Source organism: Sapajus apella, unplaced genomic scaffold (assembly GCF_009761245.1).
Source record: "Sapajus apella isolate SASKATOON/1434 unplaced genomic scaffold, GSC_monkey_1.0 scaffold38, whole genome shotgun sequence".
Lineage (NCBI taxonomy): Eukaryota > Metazoa > Chordata > Mammalia > Primates > Cebidae > Sapajus > Sapajus apella.
The window spans coordinates 22,506,841-22,522,783 of NW_022436978.1; the positions used below are offsets into that span (position 1 = coordinate 22,506,841).

Genomic DNA, 15,943 nt, shown 5'->3' on the forward strand with positions numbered 1-15,943 from the left:
GTACAATGACTAGAAACATGAGACCACAGATTTATTAGGTCTGATAAGAGTTTAATTTTGCCAAGTGAATTTTGAAGTCTAACGATGACAGCCGCAGGGAAATGTCCGCGTAGGAAACAGCCAACACAGGACCTGGACTGGAGGAGCAAGGCTGCGGCTGGAGAGACGGCTTGGGTTTTAGGTGTGGACAGATGAGATGCGCAATTGCTGAAAAAAGCTTCAAAAGGAGAAGATTTTTTTAAAAATCCAGGAAAGGACAAAAGATGAAAAGAAGGTAGGAGAGGACCTGGGAGGTTAAACATAATTCAAGTCAAGACAGGACTTCAAGAATAAACACACACACACATGCATGCACACACGCACACACGCGCACACACGTACGCATGCACATACACGCACACCCATGTGCACACACGCACACACATGCACACCCACGCATACCCACACACCCACGTGCACACACGCACACCCACACCCACACACGCACACCCACACGCACGCACACACACACGCACACACGCACGCACCCACACACGCACCCACGAGCACACATGCACGCACCCATGCACACACATGTGCACACACGCACCCACGCACCCATCCACACACACACGCACGCACACACACACACAAACGCACACGCGCACACACATATACACACACGAAGGAGAGGCAATGCGTGTACGCTATAATTTTAAAATGGTTTTTGATGAAAGGGAACGCTAGTCCTTTTCCAGTGCTCCATAATCTCACCGTCTCTAGCTGTTCGAGCCAGAAATACCGTTACCCTTGACTTCACCTCGTTCTCTACCCACATCTCAAATTCAGCCCATGAGCACCTCTATGAAGCGATTTTCTGTCCTAGTTCACTTCTGTGCTGCTGTAACTGAGCAATTTATACAAAACGAGACTTATTTCTTACAACCCGGAGGCTGGGCAGTTCCAGGTCAGGGGCCCGTGGTGGACAGCAGAAGACCAAGCACACACACACGAGAGAAGTGAGGGGGAAAGGGGCCAAACTCGTCCTTTTGTTAGGAACCCACATCCACGATGACTAGCCCACTCCAGCGAGAAAGGCATTAGTCCATTCCTGAGGGCAGAGCACCCATGACCCACTCACCTAAAGGTCCCACCTTTTAACACTGCTGCTCTGGGGACTCAGTCTGTCACATGACGGAAGTTGGGAGCGTATTCAAATATGGCACTTTCTAGACATTTGCTTCTGGCCATCTTTCCGCCACCTCACTGCTGCCTGGGCCAGGCTGGCATCCTCTGAATTGCTGCAGGTGCCTTTCCCTGGCTTCTTGGCATCCGCTTTCTTCTCTGTGTTGATCACAACACTGTGGTCACAGACGCCTTTGGAAAGTGCAAATCCCTGTGGGCCCCTGCTTAATACCCTGGATAGGTTTCCATTGCTCTCAGAATGACGAGCAAACTCATGAATGCAACCTGCCTGTAAGATGGCACCTAGCTTGGCTCTACACTTTAGCCTTATTTCCAAACCCAGGCTGCTGGCCCTTGCTCTCCAGACGCACTGACTCTCTGCCAGGGCACAGCCCTACCCACTCCCTGTAATAGGCGATAATTTAAAGGGCAGTAGGATGGAAAATGGATTTTTAAAATGTGTAGACAACTTAGGATGTTCATAGGTTGAGGAGAAGTAAGTAACTTCCTTTTTATCTTGATTATTAATTTTCTTATTACTTCTCACTAGAATGGAAGCTGCAGTCAACATATTAAATACCAGCAGGTGTCTGAAACCGAAATTACTACTTTATATGTGTGTATGGGAAAAGACAGTTTTCTTCAAATAGGCATATAAATCAGAGCACATTCCTTTTCTTCAAACCATTCCTTCTCCACTTTTAGTTCAGCAGACACTAAATCCACTTGTCAATGGGGAAATAGGCCTCGAGGAGGGAGAAGCAGCTTGTTACAGAAATCTCCAGCCAGTTTTCCTGGTCCCAGCTCTGCTGTTTTCTTTACCTACAAACATTTTCTCATGTTTGGATATATGTTATCCAAACCTCCTCTCCTTTATACATAAACTTCATTTCTGTCTCTCAACTTTTCACTGGACTCATTTTAACAGAGAAATGAGTCCTGTGCTGTTCTATGTTTATGTTTTCAAAGCAAACAGTTACCCTGAGTTATCTACACAGAGAGCCTCACATGGCTGTTCCCGAGCACCACACAACAGCAGATAAAACCACCGTGAAGCAAAGTTAAACCAGTGAATGCTCGTTTTCACAGAGAGGAAGAAATGGGACTGATCCTGTTAAAACATCACAACACGGCCTCTGAAGTTAGGTTTTTTCTTCTGCATGTCAGGGATTTTTTCCCCTTCTTCTAATTTCCTCATTTGAAATATCCCAGGAAACAAACAATCCGGAGACAGCGAATAGTTCCAGAATTACCACAGAAATATAATCTCTCTGTGGGAGTTTCGGTTTGATTTGATGGAGCCATGCATTCTTCCTGTGGTCTGAAATTTTCAGATGCTTTTGCAAAACCAAACTCAAGACATTCAAGAATGGCCTCATGAGCAAGATTTACCAACCGCTTCATCTCCTTCTCATGAAGTGCCTCGTGCTGCATGTCCAGAATGATTATCTGCCTTCGATGCAAAGCAAGAAAGACTCTAGATTTGCATTTGAATTGCTGGCTATTTTTAACTTTCCCAGAGTTTTACTTTGAGAGATATTTTACCTTTGTGGATGAGTTAAGGAGTCAGGTGCTTGACCTTTCCCAGCTTTCCAGTGAAAAATCCAATGAAGAAAAGACTTCAAATGTCTCACAAAACCAAACTCATTGTTTATGAAGTCCTGAACGACGTCAGTGGCATTCCCAGTCACACGTAGTGGAGTAAGGGCTTTATTTTGATAAATTTCCAAATTGAGTCCTCCTTGGTAAGAATCCTATGCGGACTTATTTTGTAAATGGTTTCCAATCACAGAAGTGCCTGTGAGTGACAGGATTCTACAAACAAACCGGCAGCGTCCAGCTCACAAGCTGCTCTTTCCTTCCCCTCTGCAAGAGCCCTCTCCACACCATGGTGTGCAAAGGGGATTCCGTGGAATTAGAACTTGTGTGGTTTCTACAACCCTCAATCCCCAGTCAAGCAGCCTGGTAAATAAAGATAAGACCTTTACTTGATTTCCCTAATATGGCTTTACCTCGGGGGACAGGGTGAGGAGGAGGGCCTATATTAATCAAGAAGTCATTTTTAAAAACCCTATTGTATATATTTAGTATAATTCTACTCACCTGAGATTTATGAAAACATCGCTGCTGCTTCAAGAGTTTGTGACCTAATTATACGGCTAAAAACCGGACTTTAAAATTGTAGTTGCATGTTTTACTACTTGCCTATTTTTTCCTCATCAAATAGATTTGTTGAAAACTGAAAATAAGCTTTCATGTCCAGAATCCTTTGGAGTTTTAATTTTACAGTCAGGAAAGCACCAGGATGACGAGGGATGTACGTGTGGGATTCAGCTGACATTTTCCCCATTTGCCATAATGCCGGCAAATGGAAGCCAGAGCCCTCCGGTCCGTCCCGTTTCTTTCCTAAGACGTCAGAGACTTGACACTTGACTGCTGATTCATTCCCTCCCCTCCCCTGAGCTGAAATTCTCACCCAGGCTCATCTGTCACCCTGGCTTTGAGGAGGAGGGGGTTTAGGCATTTGCTGTCTCAACTGTCAAACCCAAAGTCAGCTTTGAATGGAAGGTCCCACCATGTGCTTTAGAAAAATAGGGTAGTGGCTGTGGGCAGACGGCAGAGAGAAACAGCCAGAGCGCGCCTCTGCTGCGGGCCTGGGCACACAAAGGGCAGAGGTGAGAGGACGGGCGATGAGAGGTCAGTGAGCCTACGGCGGACCCCCGGCCTTATTGTCGTAAGATAATTCCCTGTATTTCTGAGGTGTCTGACTGTTTTGACCATGTGGGTATTTACCCTTTTTAGGTCAAACTGGACACGAGGAAATCTACTATAGATATGATTGATTTGTTCCTCCAAGAAACACTTATTGAACGTTAATTACTGCCCTGAACTCTGCCAGGCACTGAAAGTGCTATGAGGACATGGCCCCGTCCTCAACCTTCCAGAGACTCACAGTGTGAGGAGGCTGGAAGGGGCAGATAAGTGAACCAAAGATCCCAGCACAGTGCAATAAAGGCGTGGTGCCGTCATGCACGGGGTATTCTCACAACAAAAAGGAGCCACATGTTGTGAAGATTTTAAAAAATCAAATCTTAAAAATCTGTGGCATTTTTGTGACGGTGACACAGGCACACTTTGGGAGATAGATGCTGCTGTTGGGACCAGCTGCACTTACAGAGGAGGATTTGAGAAACGGCAAAATATTCAAGAAAACATCCCCTAAATTCAACCACTACTTAGCAAGTTTCAGGAATCAGAAATTTGAGAAGTTATTTGGTGCAGAATGAAGTTCAGAAATAACTGAAGAAAAGGAAAGTTTAACCTAGGTAGTCGATCAGGATTTGAGAGTTTTCCAATAGTTTGATGGGAGGTTCTGATGTTTTCATTGAGCAATTAAATGAAACACCCTTTGCATTCAGAAATTAATGCTAAATCTAGAGTAGCTGATGAGGCTAATTGCCAAGTTCATGCACGTTGTGCACTGAAGGCACTTGTAGGAGCTGCATCCACCTGGTCAGCTCCTCAGGGTCTCAGTCAGTGCAGCTACAGACAGACAAAATGCTGAAGCCGGGGCCTGACGGTGCCGGCTGGCACTGGGCTGAAGTTCTGTCCCAGGTAGTGTGTGAATTACACAGTTAAATTTGGTATCTCAGAGAGGCAGACATTTTCTTTGGTCTTTCCAGAATTGCTTCTTTCATTTTGGGTCTAATGAGAAATGAGCAAACGTCATACATTTCAGGAAAATTGGTTTCTGGTTCTGGTCAAATGACTCTTAAATGACATCTACTGAATGAATTTGGAGCACAAAATACCAAGAAATAAAAACTAGAGGAGACCTTTAAACCAAATCTTGCAGTATTAGAACATACACAGTTAAGGTTTATAGTTTCATCTTGCATCATAATAGTTAAATACAAATAGGTCACAGGCATTATGCACCAATTTGTGCCAATCATGGTGCTAACAGCTGGGCAGAGGTTATTTCGTCTAATCCTTGTGGTCCTGTGAATGGTACAGCATCACCACCTACTTTTCTGCTGGGGAAAGGAAGACTCAGGCAAGTGCAGGTCTGGGATTCAAACCAAGATACTCAGGTTGTGAACTGGTTTTCTAACGCTCCGTTAAATAGAGTGTCTGGGGAGGGTTTCTTAACATGTAAATTTGCATTTGTTCAGATTCTTTCCTGGGAGTTTGAGTGTACTTTTTGTTTAGGGAAGGAATGCATAAGATACCTGTATTGTTCAAATGGGAAAGAAAAGTCTATTCTTTAGATTCTTTCTTTAAAAAAGTTCCCCTAATCACTGGTTGCCTTCAGTCATCAAATACATTAAAGACACTTAATCTAACATTCTATTTACCAGGAGTCTTTACAGCTGAATGGAGAATAAATTTTGATAGCACAGTTGCTCTTTGACCTTGAGCAATTCCATTAACTTCCCTACTTCTGAGTTTTCTTATCTGTTCAATGGAAGGTATCTGCTGCTGAGATATGCTGTGAAGATGAAGTAACAATAGTGATGAGATAACTCTTCCTTTTGAAGCTTCTTCTCTAGTGGGAAGTGGTATACATTATGACATTTAATCTTCTACCCCACCAGGTGGGTATTATGTCACCAATTACCAGTGAGGAAACTAGGCTCAGCGAGGGTTAAGAAACCCACCCAACATCACGCAGCTGTGAAGTAGAAAAGTGAGATTAAAACCAACTTCATCCTGTCTTAATGCCTGTATTTGTCTCAGACGCTGCATCCTTTTCACGTCACACTACCTCTTGACGCTATAAAACATTCTAGAAATATTAGACATTATTATTTATATTCAATTTCTACAATAAGATTATTGTATTATATTTTAATTAATTAAAAATGAGTAAATAACAGACCATGAGATTTTACCATGCTGATTTTGAAAGTGTAGATAAATAGTATGATTATTGATTAGTATTAATTGATTATTGATTAGTATTGATTATTGATTAGTATTAATTGATTTCTGTTGCTGCACAGGCTACTGGGGCTTGTACCCTCAGAAAGGCATACTAACCCCAATCATCCCTTACAACTTGGTTTTACCATCGCTTTCCTCCTCAGCAGAGGAGAGCAAAGAAAATATAGGACATGTCAACATTTATAGTCATTTGTCTAGGAGATCTGTGAAAATGTCCTTTTTGAAATAGAAGTCATCTTTTGGATAAGATCAAATTCAGACAAATTGAATTTTTATTTGCTTCGACATGAATTGGAATCAGTGATGTGATTTTTCCCCCTCCTGTGCAGGAAGGGGAAAGAAAACCATCTTGATAAATTTCCTTAACTTTCTTGAAGGTGTTCAGTACTTTTCTCTTTGGAAGAAGGCACAGAGTGTTTTGACACAGAGCTGTTACTCTGAGGTTGAAAAACTTATACTTGGAATCTAATGCTACTAATGGATTTTGAACACTGAATTCCTACACTGAACAACTTGTTCATTCATTTGACAATTGCTCATTAAGTGCCTGCTACAGAAGAGGCCCTATTCTGTGAATAGTTCAGAAAGCAAACAATTCCTGCTTTCACAGAGGTTACGACAGAGCAGAGGGAGGCAGACAGTAAAATCTTCGCACGTGGCATCCTGGGGTCCATAGGGTATGCTACGGAGGAAAAGGAAGCGTTGTCTGGGACTAAGACGTGTGCAAAGGGGTGTGATTGGAAAGGCGTTTCCAGGGAAGTCTTGTGACGTTTAGCAGAGGCCTGAAAAAAAGTAAAGAACTGAGTCAAGTAACTCTGCAGGGACAGAACTCTGCAGGCAGCAGGCAGAGCAAGTCAAAGGCTCTGAGGATGGAGAGTACTTGGTGGATTTGAGCACTAGCCCAGGGGGCCAGTATGGAGTGGGAAAGGGAAGGTGGTAGCAGACGGGTACAGGAAGGACCCAGGTTATCCCATGGCCACCGTGCGGCCTTGGCAGTCATGTGGAAAGATACTGGAGGCTTTTGAGTGGAAGGTCTGACTTAACTTCAATACTGAAATGACCACCAGTGTTGGGTAGAGAATAGAACGTGTGTGTGGGAGGAGGGAGGCAGAAGTAAGAGACCAACTGTGGAAAATCTGTGGTAATGTGAGAGTTGGTAGTGACTTTCCTAGAGTGGAAGCAGTGGAAATGATAAGAATTAAATCTAGGCATAGTTTGAAGGTGGAGGCACTAGGATTTCCTGTGATGTGCAGCAGACTCTGGAGAGGATCACAGAGGACTCCAAGATTCTTATTCTGAGCAAGTGCAACAGTGAAGTTCCCATTTACATCGATGGAGAAAAATATGGAAGGAGGACATTTTGTGGAATTCAGAAATTTGATTTTGAACATACCCTGTATGAGACACCTATATGACATTTAAGTGGAAATGTTATGTAGGTAGTTGGAAATACAAGTTACGGAGGTTAGAGGAAAAGTCAAGGTTAGAGATTAGAATTTGTGAGCTCTCTGTATATGGGCAGTTTCTGAGGGCCTGATACTGCATTGAACTCATCTAGGGCTTAAGTATAGATGAAGAAGAAATTTGTAGTTGATCCATGGAACAGCCCAACTTTTAAAGATTTAGGAAATAATGAGGAACTAGCAGGAGACTGAAAAAGGCTCTATAAAATAAGGAGAAATTACACACACACACACACACACACACACTCACACACACACAAATTACACACACACACACACAAATTACACACACACACACACACACACTCTCTCTCTCTCTCTCTCTCTCTCTCTCTCTCACTTTCCTTTTTTTCCAGAAGCTTGAGTTAAGAGGTAGGAGTCAGTCCCTGAAAAAGGATAATGCTGTTTTTCTTGAAGTTCCAAGAACCTGAAGGGGGAAGAGGATTTGACAGGGGAATGGCAGCTTCAATCAGTCATGCTTACACAAACACATGGCTTGGAATTTGAGGTGAATACATAGTACATTGTACAGGATCTTGGGCAAAGAAGGCAGCAGGAGATAGAAGCCAACTTTCATGATGTGTCTTCTTGTTACTGTTAATATAATAGATGCTTTTTGAAAAAAATATAGCAACCATGCAAATGAATGAAGGGAATAAAATGCACAGTTCTACCTCACTGAGATAACTCCTGTTAACATTTTGATGAACTTTTTCTAGTTTTTTTTTATGCACACATATACATTAACAAATTTAGAATTATATTGTATGTACGTTATTGCAGTCTGCTTTTTTATTTTGCTATAATAGCAGAAATAGTTTGGAAGACTTATTTTTCATTATCCTTTGATGAGAGAGAGAGAAAATCAAAGAGAAGATCGTGTTAGTTTGAGGAATATCAGGTCCAAAATCTTCCAGTAAAGTAGGGTGATGGCTCGCTGCAGATGAGAGGGACGGAGAACAGCAGCAACTCTGGATTCTAAGTGTCCGGTGACTGACAGACGGCTGCGTTACCCACCCGCGGGGGCTGAGGAAACAAGGCTGACTAAAGGTGGATTCCAGGCTTGCTTTTTGTATAGCCGGAGAATTGTTGTGTTTTATTACTAGATGTAGCAGAAGCTGAAAGAAAAAGATCCTCCAAATATTTTGGCTGATATCTACCAGTGTAAACAGGCAATGAACTTAATTTGTGATACAAAGTAGATTGTTTTGACTAATTACTTGGTTTGGCTTTCCTCACAGCTTACAAAGAAGAAAACCAAGCACCATATCTCCTCTATATTTTTCATGTTGTGGGCGTACAGTCCAGACACATGTCATCAAGAATTAATATGGAAACTTTTTCCTCATAAATCTGTGAAAATTGTAAAAATCCATTTTAGTTTATCAATCAAGTGTTATGAACATAACTACAGCAAAATAATTTCTCCTGCTGACAACTTTCATGGCACAAATTGCCTCTAAAGTAAATACTTGATGCATTTAGATTCAGAAGATATTGGTGAGACCAGAGGCAGTGTGAGTCCTTCTTCCCGTAATGAAAATAATATAAATAATGTCCAGTTGCAAACCTCTAACAACAGTAAGTAAAATGTATGTGTGTATTTTTGTTTGTGTATTTTGAGCTCTCTCTTTCTATACATGCGTTCCTGCCTGGTGAGGTCAGTTGGCTGAAGAAGGGACTTCCAAGGTCAAGGGCACACATTCCACTGGCCACACAGAAGCAGGACACGGTGTCATAGCTATCAAATGCACCAGGAATTCCTACAGTCATTTCGTGGACATGTGGCTGGTCACATAAAGACCAGCCAAGAGAGTTCAGCTGGTTTAGTAAGATCCAACACACTGTTAGGAGAAACGCACCGGAAACTTGAACACAGATGCCACCGATGGGCAATGAGCTCAACTTTGTATGTGGATTGCAGTAAACACACAGACGCTCACAACTGTACAAACTCAACTGCACCAGAGAAGAGCAGAAGCCCTACTTATCCCTAATTGCAGTATTTAGCTGAAAACAAACATACTCCAACTGTCTTTTACTTTTATTTCTAGTTAATTCTGCATTTGTTTGGAAATTTTTGATGCATTTGAATATTACATTTTTTATAAATTTACTTTTATTTCATATATCTGCCATTCGTTATAACCAATCAATGCCTCAGAATATAGAGTCTTTCAGAACATAAAGCAACGTCTTTACAGCTCAGAGTTTATGAAGTCCATTGGGGAAATAACAGAACAGCACCGAGAAATTCACTCACTGTGTTTCTGCCATTTCACATTGAGGGTCATATGCAATGACAAAGACTGAAACTTGCACCATAGATCAAGTTGAGGAAACACTGGTTTCTGATTGTCGTACTTTTGCCTTAGAAATCTCAGCTTGTGATTTCCTGACATTTCCTTTCCTGATTGTGCTGGGCCAATCCCATATAAAGTACAAGGCAGTGTGAGCTCCTCTGCAAATCTACTCATTATCCACTGGACTTTGGAACCCATCTCTGAAGGGGAATTGCGTTTTTATGCTGTTCATTTGAAAAACAAACAAAAGGTAAAATGTCAAGCCCATAACCTCTAACGAATCACCATTTCCATCTGCAGCCCCAGCAGTTGTTCAAAAGCAAGAGCAGGAACAGAAAGAAAGCCCCTTCTTTTTGTCAAAAACTCTTGCCCTGCTTAGCAAGACCATTAACCCAAACAGTGTGGGTCAGCCTTTCAACATGCAAAACGGACGAAGGTACCCAATTTTCTTTCATAATAGATTGCATAGGAAATAGTTCTTTGTCAGGGAAATTTGTCATAATCTTCGAATTTCCCCTTTAAAAAAACCAGACTCCGACCATCGAAACACATTGACCATAGAAATAAAATATTTATCTAACAGGTTTCAAGTCTTAAGGACCGCTTCCCTGTCTTTATTTTTCTTGGACATTTATGCCTCCCACACACCAAAGTCTTTGCTCAACCCCACCAGCTGGCACCACAGATAAGAGGCAGAGGGTTCCTTCGTGACCTCTATGCATTCTGCTCCACGGGAGAGCGGCGTGCAACGCACACTCAGCAGGCTGTGAGCCTGGAGGCATTTCTGCCATCAAACATAACACTGCCCGGTGGGCTTTGCTCTAAGCAGACCGTCCCCCACTCCCCTCTCCCTCCTCTTCCAGCTTCTCACTCCACACCTGACAGCAATTCACGATCCACACGCCACAGAGCAAACAAAAAGCACGAAACAGCAACAGCCTCCTTTGTTTTGCAAACCCTACCTCTGGCAGCCGTCACATCTTCCTCAAAAGCCACGCTCAGTTTTTCCTGACAGCGATCCAGCGCAGCCCTCCAAACAGCCACCGGTGACCGTCATCACCTCCTGTGCCCACAGCCTTTGTGGACACTAATGCCACAACCCTTTCTAACTCAGAGCTTTCATACTCCCTGCTCAAAATGCCTGAGAGTTTGGAAGGACAATGGGAGTGACAGGCGCGCTAGACAGCCATGCTTGGAATTAGTTGCCTGGAGCTCCGTGAAAGCTGCTTCCCACTGTTTCAGAGCGTGCAGGAGGTAGGATTTATTAGCCTATGATAGGCATGCTGTTTCTGTTTTTATTAAATACTGTAATAGGCTGCCTGTTAGCAATGCTGTGATAGGTCCAGCATCACTTCCCCCGCTGCTTTCGAATTCTCATGTTAAAAAGGGAGAGAGGGCTCACAGACTTCCTTCCCAGACGGCAGCACCCTGCCCTGGATCAGATTTCCAAATCCTCCTTAGCTACAGAGGGAGAGCCAAAGTGAACTTGGTAATAAACACTCTAGAATTCTGGAAACAATTCTCACTCCCAGGAAGGGATTCCTGCTCTTCCCAGTTACAAAACAGGTGTACTCCGGAGTTAAGTATGAGAATCAATCCAAATAGGAAAAGTTCTCGTTATTACTGAGGTATGACTTACAGAACACAAGTACACAAAATCTCAAATGATAGATCAACTGAAGGGATCAATTAGTGCATGAAGCGTTTATTTCATGCTGACTTCCAAAGCTTTATGTTTTCGTCTGAAGCACTCACATGCCATGCACTACTGTTAAACAGAAACGATGGGGGGTGGAAAGCATGGGGATGTGTATCTATCTTGCTCATGATGATGGAAGATAGAAGAGGGATTTCTTAACATGGGTCAGAGAAGAGGGTGTATTCGTCAGCTGGAAGTGCTGCTCTGAGAAGCTGTGAAGTATCTTTGCAAGTATGGAAGCAGAAAAAGTTCTCAGTAGCTCCAGTGATACAGAGAACGTTTATCCTCCAGATACCCAATTTATTCATTCTCTTCCCCTTTTCCTTTCTTCCTGCTACCCCAGGAGCAACAGTTTTGTAGCAGTTTCTACAGAACCTAGATGGTCTACTCAGGGAAGCGCGTAAAGAGAGCAGCAGATATAATACGAATGGGCATGTATTGTACTAGCCTATGGAGCTAAAAATGAGTAGCGATCAACAAACAAAAACTGCTACAAACCACTAAACAAAATCTCAGAGAGAATGATTATAAATCACCACTATTTAATTACTGATGGTTTTGTAACCTAGAAATGCTCTCTCTCTCTCTCTCTCTCTCTCTCGTCTTTCTGGGTCCACTCTGTTACCCAGGCTGTTGTCAATATTTCTTTTTCTGAACTCCTGGTTATCAGTTTGAATATGCCCGATGGTATGTGAGGTTTTAGTTGTTACTTGACTGGTCACAGTTTCTTCTCAGGAATGAAATGTGATTTAGTGGTAAAATCTTGTATCACAAACCAGACTTTTATTTTATTCTCTTTGAGTATCCATACAGTGGTTTTCTTGGGACAACCAAAGTCAGAAAGTAGTTATTGAAACTCAAATTTCAAAAAAAAAAATTATTTGCCCATTTAGTTGGTAGGACAAAGAAAAAAAGACTTTTTCAAATTTTCAGTTTTTCAAGTAGTAAAAAAATAATAATAATTCTTTTATGTTAAGTGTCCAGGCTATTTCCTCGTGCTCATCCAAGAGGAACTATTTCTCACCAGAGTAATTAAATTCTCACAGTTGTGAGGAGTCCATGGAATACGAAATTATTTTCTTTAGCATCTCAGCTTCACAGTTTGCAGTTGGAGTAATTGACACCACTGAAGTGAGGGTACAAAAACTCCAAAAAGAAATTGTTGGAAAACAATGCTTCAAGATTTTATGAAAATCCTGTCTTTATAGGCAACAAATAATTCAAACATTTGTAATATAAGGATTATTTCAGGAAAAAAGTATTTATGATATTCTGTTCTTAAAATAATGGAAAAGTAATATTATATATCACAGTTATTTTTTCAAATATAAGGAAGTGTTTAAATTATAACCTAAACACCACTATATGATAGAGAGAGAGAGGGAGAGGAGAGGAGAAGGGAGGGGAAGGGAGGTGAGGGAACCAGAAAAAAATACGCCAGTTGTAAACTTCCCTCCAGTTTTTATCTGTGGTTAATTCAGAAAACAATGGCTAAAAATACAAGAGATAAATGAATAAGATTTTGATGATGGGATAACGTGAGAAAGTGGGCCTGGGGCAGGGTTGGTGAGTGACACTTTCTGGAGGCTCTTCCTGGAGGAGCAAAGGAGGTGCCTGTCTGGGACCAGTCTGAGAATGAAGGAGGTTTCTGGAAGGAGCTATGTTCGGATGGGAATGGGGTAGAGCGTAAGAGGGTTTTCTGAGGTAGTGAAAGAGGAGCAGAAAATCAGGAAGGAAAGCTGAAGGAGGAGAAAAAAGAGAAAAAGTAGAAAGGAGATTTATGAGGAAGAGAGGAAAGAATTTCTGAGCTACCCTGGTGTTGGAAGAGGGCACAGGCCTTGGAATAAGCAGCCTGACTCTGAAACTTGTGCTGGCCTGTTTGTGCGTCACCGTGCTCAAATGGGATGATAGCGATGGCGGTTCTAAGCCTGGGGTGTGAGTGAAGGACTGATTGTGTGTGCGTAAAGCTCTTCATAAGAGATGACTGAAATCATGTTAGTTATTACAGAGCAGGAAGAAAGGGGAAGCTTGAAGGTGAGGAGAGGGCAGCAGAGGAAAGAAGAGGAGAAAAAGGATGGGAAGAAAAGGAGGCTTGAAAAGAACCTCCCCAGGGGACGTAGAAGGGAGAAACATTTCTTCTGCTGAATCACAAGATACAGTCTCTTTCTTGAGCTTGTTTTGTTTTCTGGATCACACTTCCATAGCTGTTGCTTCAGTTTACTTCCATCATGAAGCTTCAGATGGTAAAGTGTCTGTGAAGCTCACACCTTCTTCAACAAGAGAGCAACCTACGCTGAATTTGTTGAATTCTTGTTCTACCATTTTGAAAAGAGCTGACCTGAGGATTGAATTTAGTAACTCTTAGCATTGCTTTTCTGGATGGTTCCCTGGAGAGTGAAGTTTGGGCCGGCAGAAGGCAGGGACTGAAGGGATATTTCAGAGCTATATTACCAAACACATTCCGCAAGAATATTTGTGCATCTGTAACTTGATAACATTTCAACAGCATCTGCTCCCTGAATGCACATAAGAGAACTTGCCCTGGAGAGAATTTGTGTGTGTTAACAAACATTAGGTTGAGACCTGGAGACTGGGGAGAGGGGTGTAATCACACATGCACAGCCTGCCAGTGAAATGGTTTAATGAATGGAGCGATGAATGCATAATGTCCTTATGAGTCATCACTATTAAAATGAAAATGTGATAGATACAGAACCAGAAAATGTAGCTATCTGTTACAGACACACGTGCTAATTCTATTTTGGAGTGTGTAACGTACGTTCTGAGTAATGCAGTGAGTGACTGCTGGTACCCATTATGACTATGTTCTAGGAGGAACAGGAAAGTTAGTTTAGACACTGCTTTCTGCCTATGATATTCTGTGAATGTTGAAGCAGACTCACTCAGACATGATCTTCAGTTCCACATTAGGTGTATACAAAAGGCGTTTTCTAGTATGAACCCAAATGCATAACCCTAGGAAGTAATTAAAGACAACAGTGAAGAAAATCCAACATTAAAGCAGCATCTTCTTTCTAAAATAGAAATGAAATGCTTTTATTGGTCCATATCACTTTTCACAGATATTCATTCAGATTTAAATTTCTCTAGAAAGGATTCATGAAATTGTAATTTCTAAAAGTTTACATTTCTGGAGTATATTTGCCCACACCACATTTGATCCTCAGAATAAAGTTATTGGGTGGCAAGGTAAATATTAATTGTTACATTTCCATCTAGGGAAACTGAGGATAGGGAGGTTTAATGATTTTTTTACAATCATATAGCCCGGGAGTATATCTTTTAATTCATAATCCAGTGTTCTTTTATTTCATAAAATTTTTCACCTAGGTTCTGTTCTACATTTTTTTAAGTTAAAACTTCTGCTTCAGAAATACATGCAGCATCAGATTTTTTTTTAATTTAAAAACAAAAGACACAACAAAGAGAAGCTACAGACTGGTAGAAATATTTGCAAGACATATTTTATAAAGGACTGTTATCCAAGCTATACAAGGAACACTTAAAACCTAGCAATAAGAAAACAACCTGATTAAAAAATGTGCCAAAGACCTTAACAAACCCTCCACCAAGGAAGATCTGTGGATGGCAAATAAGCATATAAAAAGATGCTCCACACCGTATGTCATCAGGGAAATGCAAATTAACAACGCACTACCCCTCTGCACCTTTTAGAAGGGCCAAAATCTAGAACAGTGACAACACCACATTCTGGAGACGACGTGGAGCCACAGGAACTCCCATTCATTGCTGGTGGAAATGCAAAATGGTGCAGCCACTTTGGTAGACAGTAAGCAAAGCATACTCTTGCCATAAAATCCGGCAGTCAGGCTCCTTGGTATTTATCCAAAGGAGTTGAAAACTTATGTCTACACAAAAACCTACACGCAAATGTTTATAACGGTTTTATTCATAATTGCCAAAATTTGGAAGCAACCAAGATGTCCTTCAGTAGCTGAATAAACTGTGGTGCACCTAGATAAGAAAATGTTATTTAGCACTGAAGAAAAGAGCTATCAAGCCGTGAAAAGACACAGAGGGATGTCAAATGCATATTGCTAACGAGTCCACATGCTGATTCCAGCTACCTGACATTCTGGAAAAGTGACAACAATGCAGACAGTGAAAGACCATTGGTTCCCTGGGGATGGGAGGTCAGAGGAGAGATGATTGGATGAAGCATAGAAAATGTTTAGGGCCATGAAAATAGTCTGTTTAATACTGTCATGATGGATCATGTCATAATACATTTGTCCAAACCCATAGACTGTGCAGCACCAAGAGTGAGCCTTACTCCAAACAACGGACGTGGGTGGTTATGATGTATCAGCGCAGGTTCATCAGCT

General features: G+C 41.8%; 1 protein-coding gene across 1 annotated transcript in view; it reads right to left on the reverse strand.

Moving 5' to 3' along the window:
* The window catches only part of KCNMB2 (potassium calcium-activated channel subfamily M regulatory beta subunit 2), a 262,400-nt gene extending 251,064 nt beyond the window's left edge, over positions 1–11,336 (reverse strand). Inside the window, exon 1 of the mRNA XM_032298537.1 lies at positions 10,840–11,336. The gene's annotated coding sequence lies outside the window, so the exon portion shown is untranslated. The remainder of the gene's footprint in view (positions 1–10,839) is intronic.
* Between the last annotated feature and the right edge of the window lie 4,607 nt (positions 11,337–15,943).